The sequence below is a fragment of the Agelaius phoeniceus genome, chromosome 8, assembly GCF_051311805.1.
Source record: "Agelaius phoeniceus isolate bAgePho1 chromosome 8, bAgePho1.hap1, whole genome shotgun sequence".
Lineage (NCBI taxonomy): Eukaryota > Metazoa > Chordata > Aves > Passeriformes > Icteridae > Agelaius > Agelaius phoeniceus.
The window spans coordinates 10310306-10324182 of NC_135272.1; the positions used below are offsets into that span (position 1 = coordinate 10310306).

The 13877-nt window shown below is 43.3% G+C and overlaps 1 protein-coding gene across 1 annotated transcript in view; it reads right to left on the reverse strand.

The window, feature by feature from the left end:
• Positions 1–13877, reverse strand: part of XPR1 (xenotropic and polytropic retrovirus receptor 1) — a 115526-nt gene that overhangs the window by 55248 nt on the left and 46401 nt on the right. The gene's annotated exons all lie outside the window — the stretch shown is intronic.

The following is a 13877-nucleotide window of genomic DNA, read 5'->3' on the forward strand; positions in this document are numbered from 1 at the left end:
GCTCATGCAGTGCACAGCCACCCAGCTGAGCCCTACCCTGCTGTATTAATTAAACCACATGGATTGAAGCATGCCTGGAGACACTGTGGTAAATTCAAGATAAGCAGAAGCTCTCCAGTGCAGGTCCCCACAAGTTTGGAGTTGTTTTCTTCCTATGCTCAGCTAGCATCCCTTGCCTTCCCTTCTGCTCAACCCTGCACTTTGCTATGATTTAAGTACATGGAAGGAATAAGCTCCAGTTCAAATGTCCTTCCTTCAAGGGGAGAAGAAATAGTCTTTCCAAGGGATTGATGTGAAATGCCCACTTCAACCCCTCAACAGAGCTACTGTGTTCCAGGGGTAATTTTAGTTTAAGATTAAAATGCAGCAGAGATCAGGACTGCACTTGTTTGTTTGTCTGTTTTCCAAGTTAATCTCTTTCATTTTGCATAGCCAGAAACCACACGGGCTGGGTATCTCCTCTTGGAGCATCCCTGCCAGACTGGAACTGGAATGAATCCTTCTGAAAAGGATTTTTATACCCCAAATGAGAAGAAAGATTGAGAGGCATGTGATTTTTCTCCCTCCACATCTTCCCCAGGCTCAATGCACAGCACTGCTGGCACTTGCTAAATAAAAAGGCAAAAGGAAACCATTCAGTAATTTCTATTGCTTCCCAAACAAAACCTGGTGGGAAGGGAATACACAAACTGCAGAAGTAACTGCCAACAGAAAGGTTTTGCATCCAAACACAAACTCCAAGTATGCTGAGGGTAAAAAATTCAATGGCCCAACTTCCTAAGTCACTTCTTATTTACATTTCAAAGGATGTGTTACAGAGCCACCACATTTAATTCTATTTTACCCCTATTCCTGACAGTGGCAAAAAGCCTAAATTTAAGTCCCAATTGCAGCATCAGCTGTGCAAAAGGACAGAACAACAGGACTTCCAATAAACTTGAACAAAAAAACATATGTAAAAACATGGGATATCTTTCCAAAGAAACCTGTGTGCTGTACACAGCAACTTTGCCAGGCAGCACTTAACAAGACACTGCCACTTTGAAGCTCTGGTTGACCTGAAACCTTCTTCTTTGCAAAAACTGTAAAATTAAAGGTTGATCCTTATTTGAAGCATGGGTGATACAACTAGAATGGGAGAGACAAACACACCAAAGTGCAGCTGCAGAAAGCAGGGAGGAGCTCAGAGTTTTGTCCACCAAAGCTTGGAAAAGTTTTGTTCTCCAAAGCTTTTGCCATGCTCTGGGAAACCTGGAGCCAGCCATGCATGTTGCAGCCAAACTCCCCAGAGCAGCAAGGCCCAAAATGGATATCCTCAGTGCCCATAGCATGCTTTGAGCTTTGTGGTTGTGTCCTCACAGAAGAATTTTATCACAACAGATGACCGCAGCATCCAGAAGCACTGCTCATGTAGCCGGCATGCTGCTAATCAACAGCCAGAGCAGATGGAATGCAAATCTCCCAGGGAGGGGGGACCAGGAGGCTGTCACCAGCCTGCTCCCACCCTGTAAATGAGCTATTATCAGTTAGGAGCTAAATTCAGATGGGATTTTGGTGAAAGGCAACACTTCAAGGTGTTTACGGGGGAAATCCATCTGCACCGGCTAAAAAAATCCACCAAGGTTGTTCTGGGTGGTTTGTTCGTGCACCAGCACAAGTGGTTGTTGTCCTGGTTTCAAGTCCTGCAAGGATTTTAATTTAAGCTTTAGGCAAATTCATCCATCAAGAACAGTGAGGATGGCCTTAAAGGTAACATTATTTTCTTCACACCGGAATAAATTATTTTTATTTTTGGTAAGTGTTTCAGAGGCAGGAATCAGCTCCTTTTCCACAGGGGAGGGGAAAAAGCTTCATGCAAAAGTCACACAGAAATGAAGTTTTGTTACATCCATATTGGTCTGCACCAGCAAGACACAAAGAACCAACCACAATAGATTTGGGGGTTAAGCATGTAAGGTTTGGGGGTTGGTCCTTCAGCAAATTCAACACAAGAAGAACTGAAGCTGCCCCAGTTCATTCACTCAATTGATTCACTAAATGTTCTGAAACATGAATAAATATGTAAGTGACTACTCTGCTCTAATTAGTGACATTCAGTGACTCTAACCAGAGAGCCCAGACCTCCAGCCCTTGCATTTAGCTCTCAGTGCCTCTCCCCTGGGAACTGAATAGCAATCAGGTATGTAATGCAGGGATGGTTGCTTTTCCCCCTTCACATTTAGGGTGGAAAATAAGGGAGTGGGGCACAGGGATGGGAAAATAGAATCAAATCCTTAAATCCAGCCAAGAGGTCTAAACACATTTAAAGAAATGCTTTGAGGGGGAAAAGAATTAAAGAAGAAGAAAAAGCAATAAAGGAAAAATGGAACCGAGTGCAATTGCAGAAAACATGAAGCAGATGATGCATTTCCTATGTGATAGCTTAAACAAGTCCCAAGGCACACCTCCTCAGTCCATCAAACAGCACATTTACATAAAATCATTAATTCATTACAGTCATGAAAGAACACAGGGATGGGTGAGGAGGGACAGGATGGAATGAATGAAATGGAAATATAAGCCAGAGACACAAGCAAAATATCCACAGAGCCTCCTGAAGGACAAAGGTCACAACTAAGCTCAAAGAAACATCTCAAACTGAAAAACCTTCATGTTTACCAACATTAAACCACCCTGGTTCCAATATACAGACAAATGTATATTTATTTATATTCCTGATAGCAATGCTACTCGTGTGCCTGCCCTCTGTGGCTCTCTGGAGGGAAGCTGCTGATGCTGCCAACAAGAGTTCCTTGCTTCTGGTTTGGTCTCCATTACCCTGGGTTGGAAACAACCTCTGTTCCTGCTAAACAAGGTCCCAGCCACCTCTTCTGACCCACTGGAGTCAACTCAGCTTCTCATGAAGCTTCTTGCCCTTCCTCTGCAATAATGGTAATTTTTAACCAAAAAGTAGTCCAAAAGATTAAAGCCCCCCCACCCAGCAAACTTACACAGAACATATGAATTAATTTTCAGGTTTCCTGGCTGTTTTATCACTTGATTCACACACACAGAGCCCAAAACTGCAGTTCTGTAGCTATCAATCTGCCTCCAGAGACAGTGTTAGCATGGCAATCCCCCCACACAACACAAGTGGTCTTACAGACGGCAGCACTATTTTTAAAGCAGAACATGGATGTATTTTCCTCTCCTTTGCCAAACAAGTATATGAAATGTGCCACATGGCAGGTAGCATGCAGATGACAAAACAGTCAGAATTCAGCAGAAATACAAGATGGGGTTGCCAGAAGGATTCCAACAACTCTTTGTCAAAAAAAAAAAAAAAAAACCCAAACCATACTGATAGGTGCTCCACCAAAAGCTTTGTCACATCTCTGCTCTCCAGGGGTGAGAACTTCCACTGACTTTGTCATCTCAAATTCAGCTAGATGAAGGAAAACTGCATTTACAACAAGGGAGATTCCTGGGACTAGGATGCAAACTTAAGCAAGTATCTGTTGTAGTGTCTGCATTAAACTCTGAGACACAGAAAGAAGTCATCCTGAATTTAGAGACCATTCCAAGAGGAACTGCTGGCACAAAGGAAATAACCTGCACCAGAGGCCAAGACAGAGTGTTTTCTGTAAGACTTGGGCAGAATGAACACACAGCTCATTCTGGGGAAAGAGTTTTCAACTTTGGAGCTCACCTGATCTTGCAGGCTGTCACACACACACACACACACACACACACACACAGGTGACAATGGGCACAGCAGGAGCAAGTCTGGGAAAACCTCTCTCTGGGATGAAATAAATTCCTCATCCAGACAGGGAGTCTAAATAATATTACAAATTTGTAACCAGGACTGAGCTGAGCATTTGCTATAATCACCCTGACATCTGAAAGGTCCATTTGGTGCTAATGTACAAGGTTTGTATAGCACAAGAGGACACATCACCACAAGGTAGCAAAAGCAGCAAGGAAAACTGGTACAGAATAAAATGCAAACACATTTGAAGGAAGTGTAATCATTTATTGGGAAAAAAAGCAGGTTTCCCTTCCTCAGGGATGTGTGGATACCTGGAGCAGCCCCAGAACACACAACACTGGGCTCAGCTATCAGTTACAGGGGATTTTTTGGAGGGACACGAGGACACCCACAAGGCACAGAACACTATGGCACACAGGCAGCCTCCAAACAAAAGTCACTGAACATTAAATCAGTCTTGCTTCTCGAGAACGAGCTTGAAAAGACCAAGCTGAGCGAGTGGCTGCTGCTGAGCTAATGGGGATCATTTGTGCTTATTGTAAAAGAGCAAATTGGGGGAATTTATAGCAAGTGACATTTTATGCAAAAGCATTTTTGCAGCTAAGAGTTTTGTTCTTTTTTGCAGCAAATAATTTTATTATTTTGGGCTTGCTTCTGCTTTTTGCAATTAAAGACCCACCATCACATTCACCTAGCATCCCTTACTAGCATGTTTAATACTACTTAAGAAATGACCTGTGAATTGTTCTTTGGGTATCCACAAACCATGGATCTCTCCTCATTAGCAGCTTCATTAGCACTGAAGGATGAAAACCAAACTCTTTCCCTGCAAATGTAGTATAAATACATGCCACCTCTACAACTAGCAGCAAAGGCTCAACAGCAACAGCCTATGTTTAAAATATTCACAACAAAGTTTCGAGTGGGCAAATCTGACAAGACTTAAACTGTGTTCCATAGAGGTGATGGTGTGCGCAGACACATTCAGGAACCCTGCCAGTACTTAAAATAAGGTTTGCAACATTGTGCAAAAGAGATTTTATAATTTTAAATAATTGCTTCTTATTTTGAGTGGTTAAATGTTTGCCAAAGCAAGTGTTTTTATGAACCATAGCCTACTGCCCTAGATTCCTCTCTTGAAAATTTGTAATTATTTTATTATAGTAAAATAGTTACATCATTTTCAGAGCCTGAAATGGTAATGCTGTCAAAAGCCATATGCTGATAGATATTCCAGTGCCATTAGCAATGAAACCTGATTTCCTTTAACAAAGTCTCTATGAACCAACTTGTGCCTGGCTGCAGTGTTCATTAATGAGCTGGGCTGAGCTGCCTTCAACACTGCTGAAACACAAAAAGCTCTGAGCAGCTGTGGGGGGAGTGTTTGCATCCGTTTGTGCTGCTGCCCACAAACCCATGGGTAACCACAGAGCTCACACAACTCCCAGCCCTTATTTCAGCAGAGGTCAGGAAAACAGCCAGAGGAGCAGAGCAGAGCAGGCACTGAAATGATGCAGGAGCTGGAAAAAGGAGCCACTGCTGGCTTCACCTGACAGACAGCTGCCAGATGCCAGCAGCAGATGGATTCAGATGCATTTGGATCTCTCTGCTAGATGGGAAGCCCTCACTGCTGCTGTCCATGGACACAAAATCTGTGTGAGAACTAAACCACAGAAAAACCATAAATGAGAACCAAGAAATGTGTTCTGAGCATTACAGCCTTACAATGCTGTGTTCTAGTCTGAGAGGAACACCAAACAAGAGACATACAAACTCATCCCCAAATATTTATTGTGACAATAAATATTGTCACAATATTATTGGCAATAAAGAAATAAAACTGCTGTGCAGAGGGATGAGGCAAACCCCATCCACCTCTGTGCTAAGTGGAGGATTGAGAGACCTTGGGACACCTCTCCCAAGCAGTGGGAAGGAGAAGTTGTGGAGGTGGATCTTTTATTTACAGGAGCCAAAAGTAAGCTTCCCAGAGAAATGAGCTTTTAAATAACCAGAAAGAGCCTCACTTTCCAACAGCCAGAAAAAAGGTTCTTGCAAACTCTCCTGTTATTTTTTTTTTCCTTTGCATATGCAGCTCATTAATGGGTTCTCCATCTGCACTCACAACTGCTCTTAACATTTGCACAGCCCAAGACAAAGATGTTCTGGGCAAGCCACAGCCTCTTCTGACAACTGTCACAAATGAAACGCCAAATCAGTCTGGTGACATCTTTGACCCATGACAACACTGCAGCTTCTGGGAAGGAAATTCCTGGAAGAAATCGATACAGTGCTATAAAACCCTGTCAGTTCTGCTATTGCTCAACAGAAGGACTGCATCAGCAAGACAAAGGCGACAGAAAATGCAGTCCCAGATTAGGGGGAAGGATGGAAAAGGCTGGGCTGTTATGGCTGCATGAGCAGTGGTGGCTTCATGAATACAACCCCAGTGGCACCGGCAGGGAATGTATGGCAAGAGGAGACTGCAAGGCAAGTTCTGCTCCTGGATCTCCTGAATTCCTACTGCTGGGAAACTGGAAAAGCCTTCCTTTGGTAAAGAAACACCACGCTGTAATCTATAAACAAATAGACATATATGTCAAGAGCCACTTTCCTCTTATTTTAGCTGCTCGCTGCCCAGCTCCCACACATCCTGCCACTGCTGATGAATAATTCCCTTTTAAAACCAGGGCACACAGACAGGGATCACGAATGCAGAAGACTTTCTAACAAAGAACACTCTGCCATGCACGTGGCACGGGGCTATTTTACTATCATCTCCATCACAACCACACACTCAGTGCTACAGCACGTCCCCGTGGGCTGCGCTGAGCTCACGCGAAGACGCTCGGCACGCACGGCAGCCACGCAAGGAGCATCACACAGCCCAGAAGCCCTGGCAGAGCACTTTGCCCTCTTTCCCCTTTCCATCTTAATCCACACTGGCACATCCTGACTTCTGTCAGTTTGGGGAGACTGCTCATAGTTTTTATGAGCCATTGTTAGGAGGGCTACAGGCACCCTCCCCTCGCTACCAGCGGCACAAGTTCTCAATCCTCCAATGCTCGCTATTGTCTCTGCTCCCACTTGTTTAAAATTCCTATGGGATACTGACATATCTCAACAGGGCTTTAATAATAGCCTAATAATTGCTCCAGACAATAACTTACATTGTATTGAGTGCTTGCCTGTCGGGGGGTGGGTAGAAGGGTTGCCTTGGTAACAAGGAAAAAATCATATGGCAAATAGAGACATGAAAGGACACAAGCTGATCCGTTTGCTCCCTGCTCAAAAATCCGTGGGAAATGGTGACATTGGCACAAAAGTAAGGCTCTTCTGGTCAGAATGTGTAAATAGCACTAAAACCCAACTCATCTGGAGGTTTAATTAAGGCTTAGGTAAAGAAGATGTTATGAATTATGCAGTACGGGCCAGAGGTAGCAGACACTACAATTTCAGTGTGCTGTCAAAGCCGATTCTCAATTGCAGGAAGATGGAATTTTGTCTTCTAAACAGCTTAATTTAAAGTGCTGGAGACAAGGTAATGAGGTCAGTAAACTCAAATGCTCTGAGCTTGTGTTTTGTCTTTGCTCTGCTTTGATCAGTTCTCTCTGGCAGCTTTCTTTGAAAGACACCAATATTGTAATACATAGCAACTCAGGAGTCAGTTTTTAAAACATGGCAAGAATTGCCTGAAAATAAACATGCCCAGACTACACATTCCCAAATTTGTCCTAAAGAGCAGGGAAAAACACCTGCTGCAAGCATGACCCACCTGGCTCACCCATCCCTTCCATCCTCCAAGCCTGCAGAAACAGTAGCTGCACACCAGCAAAAGCACTCAAAGAGGCTTTTTTGGTTATTAGTGGCATAATGGCTCACAGGTTGATGCTCCACATTGGGAACTGACAGCAGCAGCCAGAGCAGCCAGCAGCTCACCTCATCCAAGAGGAGTTAATGGATGCATTAAGAGCAACCTGCCCAGCAAATGGCAGAGGCACAGTTGCAGCAAAGCCGCCGCGGGAAAGGCTCCCCCACGACTTTTTCATTAGTTATCTCAAATTAAATTAATTTTCCAAAGCACAAGAACAATGATAACTAATAAAATTCCAGTCCCATGATGCCATTTTATGCCCATCTGTTTCTGATGAGCTAGAGATGGCTGGACATGCTCACATGCACCATCAATATCTACTGGGGGAAGCTAGGAATTCACATGGCTCTTTCTCATGGAATCATAGATTTTTTTAGGCTAGAAAAGCCCTGCAAAATCACTGAGCCCAGTTATTAACTCAGCAGTGCCAAGGCCACTACTAAACCATGTCCCCAAGTGCCACATCCATCCATCCATCCATCTATCTATCTATCCATCCATCCATCCTTTAAATCTCTCCAGGGTTGGTGATTCTTCACTTCTCTGGACATTCTCTTCCAATACTTGACAACCCTTCCAGTGGTTTTTTTCCTAATATCCAAGCAAAACATCAACTTGAGGTAGTTTCCTCTCATCCTGTCACTTACTAGCTGGGAGAAGATGCCTTCCCTCATCTGTCTACAACCTCCAGGTGGTTGTAGAGAGCAAAAACATCTCTCCCCAGCCTCATTTTCTCAAGGCTGTGCCCCTCCAGCTGTTTCTCATCAGTGTTGTGCTCCGTTCCCTTCTCTGGACACACTCCAGCCCCTCAAAGTCCTTCTTGTCACAAGGCTCCCAACCTGGTGATCACACATAAGATCACTGGTGAGAGTCAGGGCTGACAAAAGAAATTCAGGGACATGGTTTCTGTGCCAGTGATGATGGCCAAGATGCCCCATCCCTGTGGATGAGGAGGCTCTGGACACTGAGCAGTAGGGGATGGAGAGCAGGCAGGAGCAGGGAACGCTGTCCTGTGCCAGGTGTCACCCCTGGGGAAAAGCCACCCCAGCCCAGCACTAATGAGGCACTCAGGGAGGGACACAATGGCCAAGGAAGCTCGCTGTGCTCGTAGGAGGCTCTCAGAAAGGCAAAGGACAAAGAGCTCCTCTTCAAAGGAAAAGGGCACAAGCTGATAAGATGGATTCCTTCCAGCACGGCGTTTTCTCCCCAGCAGCCAAGTAAAGGGGTTGGGCTTTCTTACTATTGCCTTTGGAAACAGGATCAGAATACAGCTATTTAAAAGCATGTTCTGGCACAGGCCCAGTTTCCTTGCCAGCAAGATTTTTAACCTTTAACACCAAGCAAAATCCTACTAATTGCAGAATTGTTCTTTCTTCAAAGAGTCGTTCCAACAAAGCTTTGCAAAACCAACGACAGCAGATGAGGCCAGTACTGCTTGTTTATTCTGCAAAACATTTCATGGCAGAAATTTAAACCTAAGGGGATGAGAAAAGAAGCAACATTCTGTACTAACTCCAGAGACCCCTTTTCACTTTGAATTTCAGATTTCAAGCTGCCTGCAGAACGCTGGAAGAGAATCTGTTCACTTCCACCACGAGCTGGAAACAAAGCAACAACAGGAGGAAAAATGGGGATTGGAAAAGGGCTGGAAAGGTGAAAATCCCCTCTGACATCCTGATCATGTTTTGCTGCATATCACAGGATACCAGAGCACCTCGAAAATGGAAGTGACAGCCTCCTCTGCTATAAGGAGCATTTATCCCATGCGTTCTCAAAGCTGGGAAGAAAGCAGACTGATGATAGTGCAATTTACTTCAGCCATCCAAACTGACAAACCAAACCTACAGCTCTGACTAAAAAGCCTGGTTTATCTCCAGCAAGTACATGCAGAATTTTTCCTGCCAGCAAACATAAGGAAAACTCTACACCAGTCTTGTTATCCATGTTCCTAGAGAAGTACTTAAGCCAGTTGCCTCTATCTTTGACACTTGTACTCCTAAATTACAGATGCAAGAGCAAGGGTCCCAGAGGAAACAGGCAGTTAAATGGTTTTCTTTCAAAATAAGCCAAATAATCTTCTCAATACCCTTCAAAATCCTTTTGGTATCTCAAACAAGAAAACTTATGAGGAGTACAAGACCACTTTGAATGAATCCCTAAAGACAGACAGATACACACACTGACATAAAACATTTTTTTTTTTTAAATTAAAAACTCTGAAAACCCTTTAGGCCAATCTCAAAGGGAGAGAAGAGAAGAGCTGAGAGGCAACAGGGCTGTGAAACAGCATTGTGGATACTGAGCATATACAGTGAGGGGAGAAAAGGTTAAAAACAAAGCAACACAATCTTTTAATAGGTTCAAGGCTAAGTTGACATTACTAAGCACATTAAACAGTAAAAAACCAAGACATTAGACTACAGGAGTGTAAGGGCAGGATTAACCAATAATGATGCTTTTGCAACAAGAACAAAGCATGCTGCAAGGCAGTCTGAAGCAAAACCAGGACCCCCTAGGAAGCAACAGCAGTTTCTTGAATATTAAGCAATGGAGAAAAATGGACACAGGGACAGAAAAGCTTGTTTAGGAAGGAATTTATGCTAGAGCAGGTTTTTTCCATGGCAGCTCTATAAATGGAAAAAATTAAGAAGAACCAGCATCCAATTGATTCAGTTATGAAATTTAATGAGATTTGCCCTGGGGGGTTGTTTTTGTTTTCTTTAAACAGTATTATTTAAGGTGAGCTGCTCAAAGAAATTAAGATCTAGCTTAAAAATTAAAAAGAAAAAAAAAAAAAGACCAAGTGCTCTCAGCTCTTAAACATACCATGAGCAAATATTAGAATTCCCACACCTTGTTTGCAAATAAACTTGTGTTATAAAAAGTCTAGGCAAATATAATTAACAACAGAACTGGCAGGGAGCTTTGGGTTAGTTCTGAGAGTACAACCATTACAAAGAACCTGTTAAAACCAACTTTTTGACCTTTCTGCCTCTGTGCCCCAGGTCTTTGCCCCAGCCCTACTCCTTCCAGTCCAGCATCTGCCTGGGTTATTTCAGCCCAACTATTTGCAAGGCTGAGCTCTGAATGGGAGAAGTTTTGCCCTGTTCCCTAAGAATGAACTAACTAACTAACTAACTAACTAACTAACTAACTAACTAACTAACTAACTAACCAACCAACCAACCAAGCATGCTGCATGTGCCAGGAGAAAATAGAGAAGATATTTTGGGTGTTCAACACCTTTCCTTACCGTGACTCTTCTTCTGAAAGACACATTAATATACATGCAAAACCATACAGGTCTAAAAGAAAAAGTGTAAGTCTTTAAAAATCTGTCTGAAAGTACAAAAACACCTTCCTTTTCGAGCAGGGCTTTATTTCTAACTGTACTGAATGTAGTGGCAATATTCAATTATTTTGGATACAAACAACCTGTCTGGGAGGTCACTGAGTTGCTCTTGAGTTGGATTTATTCAGAAATGAAACCAGCCAAGGTAACTAATGTCTGCAAAGGAAAGCTGGTTAGATTTGTAATGTGGAACAAGAAAGGGAAGTCCCAGCAGTCTTTCACAAATTGGTGCTTTTCCAGTGAATGTTTCCTTTTTTCATCTCAAAAAGCAAGGAAGCAGCTGAAAGACCCAAAGACCTCTAGATCATTCCTTACAAAAACATCCAATATATCCAAGCTGAGATAACCTAAGAAGACCAGGTTTATTCAGCATTGGGATGATCAATGACCAAGCCTTTTTACTGCAGCTTTGCAATCAGAGCACACAGAGAAGATGGAGCCAGACTCTCCCTGGAGGTGCACAGCACAAGGACATGAGGCAATGGACAGTGCCACTTAGGAAACCCAGCCAGAGAAGATATTTTCACCATGATGATGGTGGAGAATTGAGTGACACTCCAGAGAGGTGGTGGCATCTCCATCCTTGGAGATAACCAGGGCTCTGGTAGATGAGACCCTCACCTACCTCATCCAGCTTGGCTTGCTTTGAGCATGACCTTGGACCAAAGGTCTCCAGAGCACGAAGAAAAGGTGTCATTGGAGAGGTCTCAAAGACACTTAAAGCAAAAAGGAAAACCATATCCTTCTCTTTTTCCCCAATCTCCCCTCTATGGTAGATTCTCTACATCCTGTAGAACCTGCAGGAAGAAAAGCAGGAAACCACCTTCCAAATGCCCTTATCCCTTGCTTATCCAGAAAAGGATCTGGAGTACTGCTGTAGTCATAAACAATATCTTGTTCTTTTCAGAGTTAAATTGCCTTTACCTGACTTCAAAAGTGCTTTATGGGAATACTGCAGGGGATGAAAAATCCATTCATTTAGGATCAAAACTTGTAGCTCAGAAATCCAAGCTGAAGGTTTAAAATTATAATCAGAATGATGAAGATGTTTATCTTCAGATGTTTATCTACAGATGTAGATGTTTATCTATATCATGAAGAAAAAAGCCAGGGTTAGCCAGAGCTGAGAGCAGAGAACTTGTCCCTGCTCCTGGGAAGGCTGAATTCCCACAGTCCAGGGATCTCCAGGACAGAAAAGCTTTGCCATGACACTGAAATGTGTTGAGATGAGTGTGCATGGAACTGGACACTTCACCAGCCTCCTTGCAAGGCTGTGCAGAGAGTCACAATCTAATTGCTTTAATTTGCTGAAATAAACCCCCTCTGTGTATTTTAAAATAATTACCTAGAGAAATGATCACAAAACACATTATTATCCTCAGGCCAGCATTTATAGTACCTCTTAAGACAGCATGTGTGGCAGTCCTGGCTAAGTCCATCTCTCAAACCCAGAATTAGAGCCCTGTCTCTGCCCAGGGCTGCAGCACACAATTCAGAGTGAATGCTTGGATAAATGTGAACCCACTGCTGCAGGGAGAGCTCTGATCCAGCTCAGCACATCACACCCATCTCCATCCCAAACCTCCTTCTCCAAGTTATTTTTTCCATTAGAAAATGAGGGTGACTTGGAATAATCTGATTTATGAAGTGCTGGATGAAGTCCCATGGACAGAGGAGAGTGTGAGTAGCATCTCTCTCTCCCTTCAGCTTGGGGCTCCCAAAGGTGAGGGGTGTCTCCAAAAAAACCTTCAATTTCCATCTACAAGTGAGAGCAGCAGGTGACTCCACATTTTGGAAGGAGGCAAAGCCACCTGCCTGGCAGGGTTCCACAGCTGTGCTTTGAAGCTGGGTGTCAGCACTGTTCCAGCAGTGTGGGTGGCACAGGCAAGAGCCCTGGAGCTGCTGCCAACTCCACACTGCCACTGAGGGCAATGAAGACTCCTTTTTTCCAAGCTACAAAGTCACTGCTGAAAGCCAGGAAAAGCAGGAAATCTAGTCTCTGACCTCACTTTTACTTTTGGCAAAAGCAAGTCTGAGTAGCAACATGTTTGATTAAAAACCTATAAATCAACTTCACATTTATTGCTCCCAAATCTGATTAGTCTTCTGCAAGTTCCTTGACATTTCCCATTCCCAAAGCAATCCATATGTTGGGCATTCCAATGCATTTGTTACCCTCTCATGATGAATTGCTATTCTGGTGGCATTTCCATGCTGCAAAGAGCAACAAGGCACCAATCCTGAGGGCTGGAGGCTTTTGGAGGCAGAAGGAAGAGCACCTAAATCATCCAGTGCCTACAAAATCACAACCAAAGAGCAGATTGACAATTAAATATATAACATAAGACAGGCATTTTGATCTCCTGGCCACCATGGCGACCTCCATCTGTACCCCACCACAGAAAAAAATGCTCCACACTTCTAGTCAGAAAACAGAGGCATTTCTGGAGTTAATTTTTACATCTTCGACCCATGAGGTCCTTATTTTTTAGGGAAAAAAAGTGCAGAAACAATAATTGCAGGGAAAAAAATTGCAGAAAAAAATGGCAGGAAAAATGGCAGAAAAAAAAAATTTGCACCTTTACAGAAAGGTGAGGTAGAAGGAAAGAAGCAGAGTTGAGTTGAGGGCCTCCTTCATGGTAAAGACATCTCCACAGATCACTGAAGGAGGAAAAAAAACCATGACCAGGCAAGTAGAAATGCACGAATTGCATTTCTTGTGAATTCCTAAAGCAAGAACTATTTATCCCTTGTGGTTAACAAGGCACAACAAGGCTACTAAAATGAAATATAAACCCCCCAACATTTTAATGTGTGAGAAGAGCAGCAGTAAAGGTCTGGAGTGCAAGCAGAGGAAATTCTGCCAAAGAATTCATGTGCCATATGAAGGCTGCACCATCAAT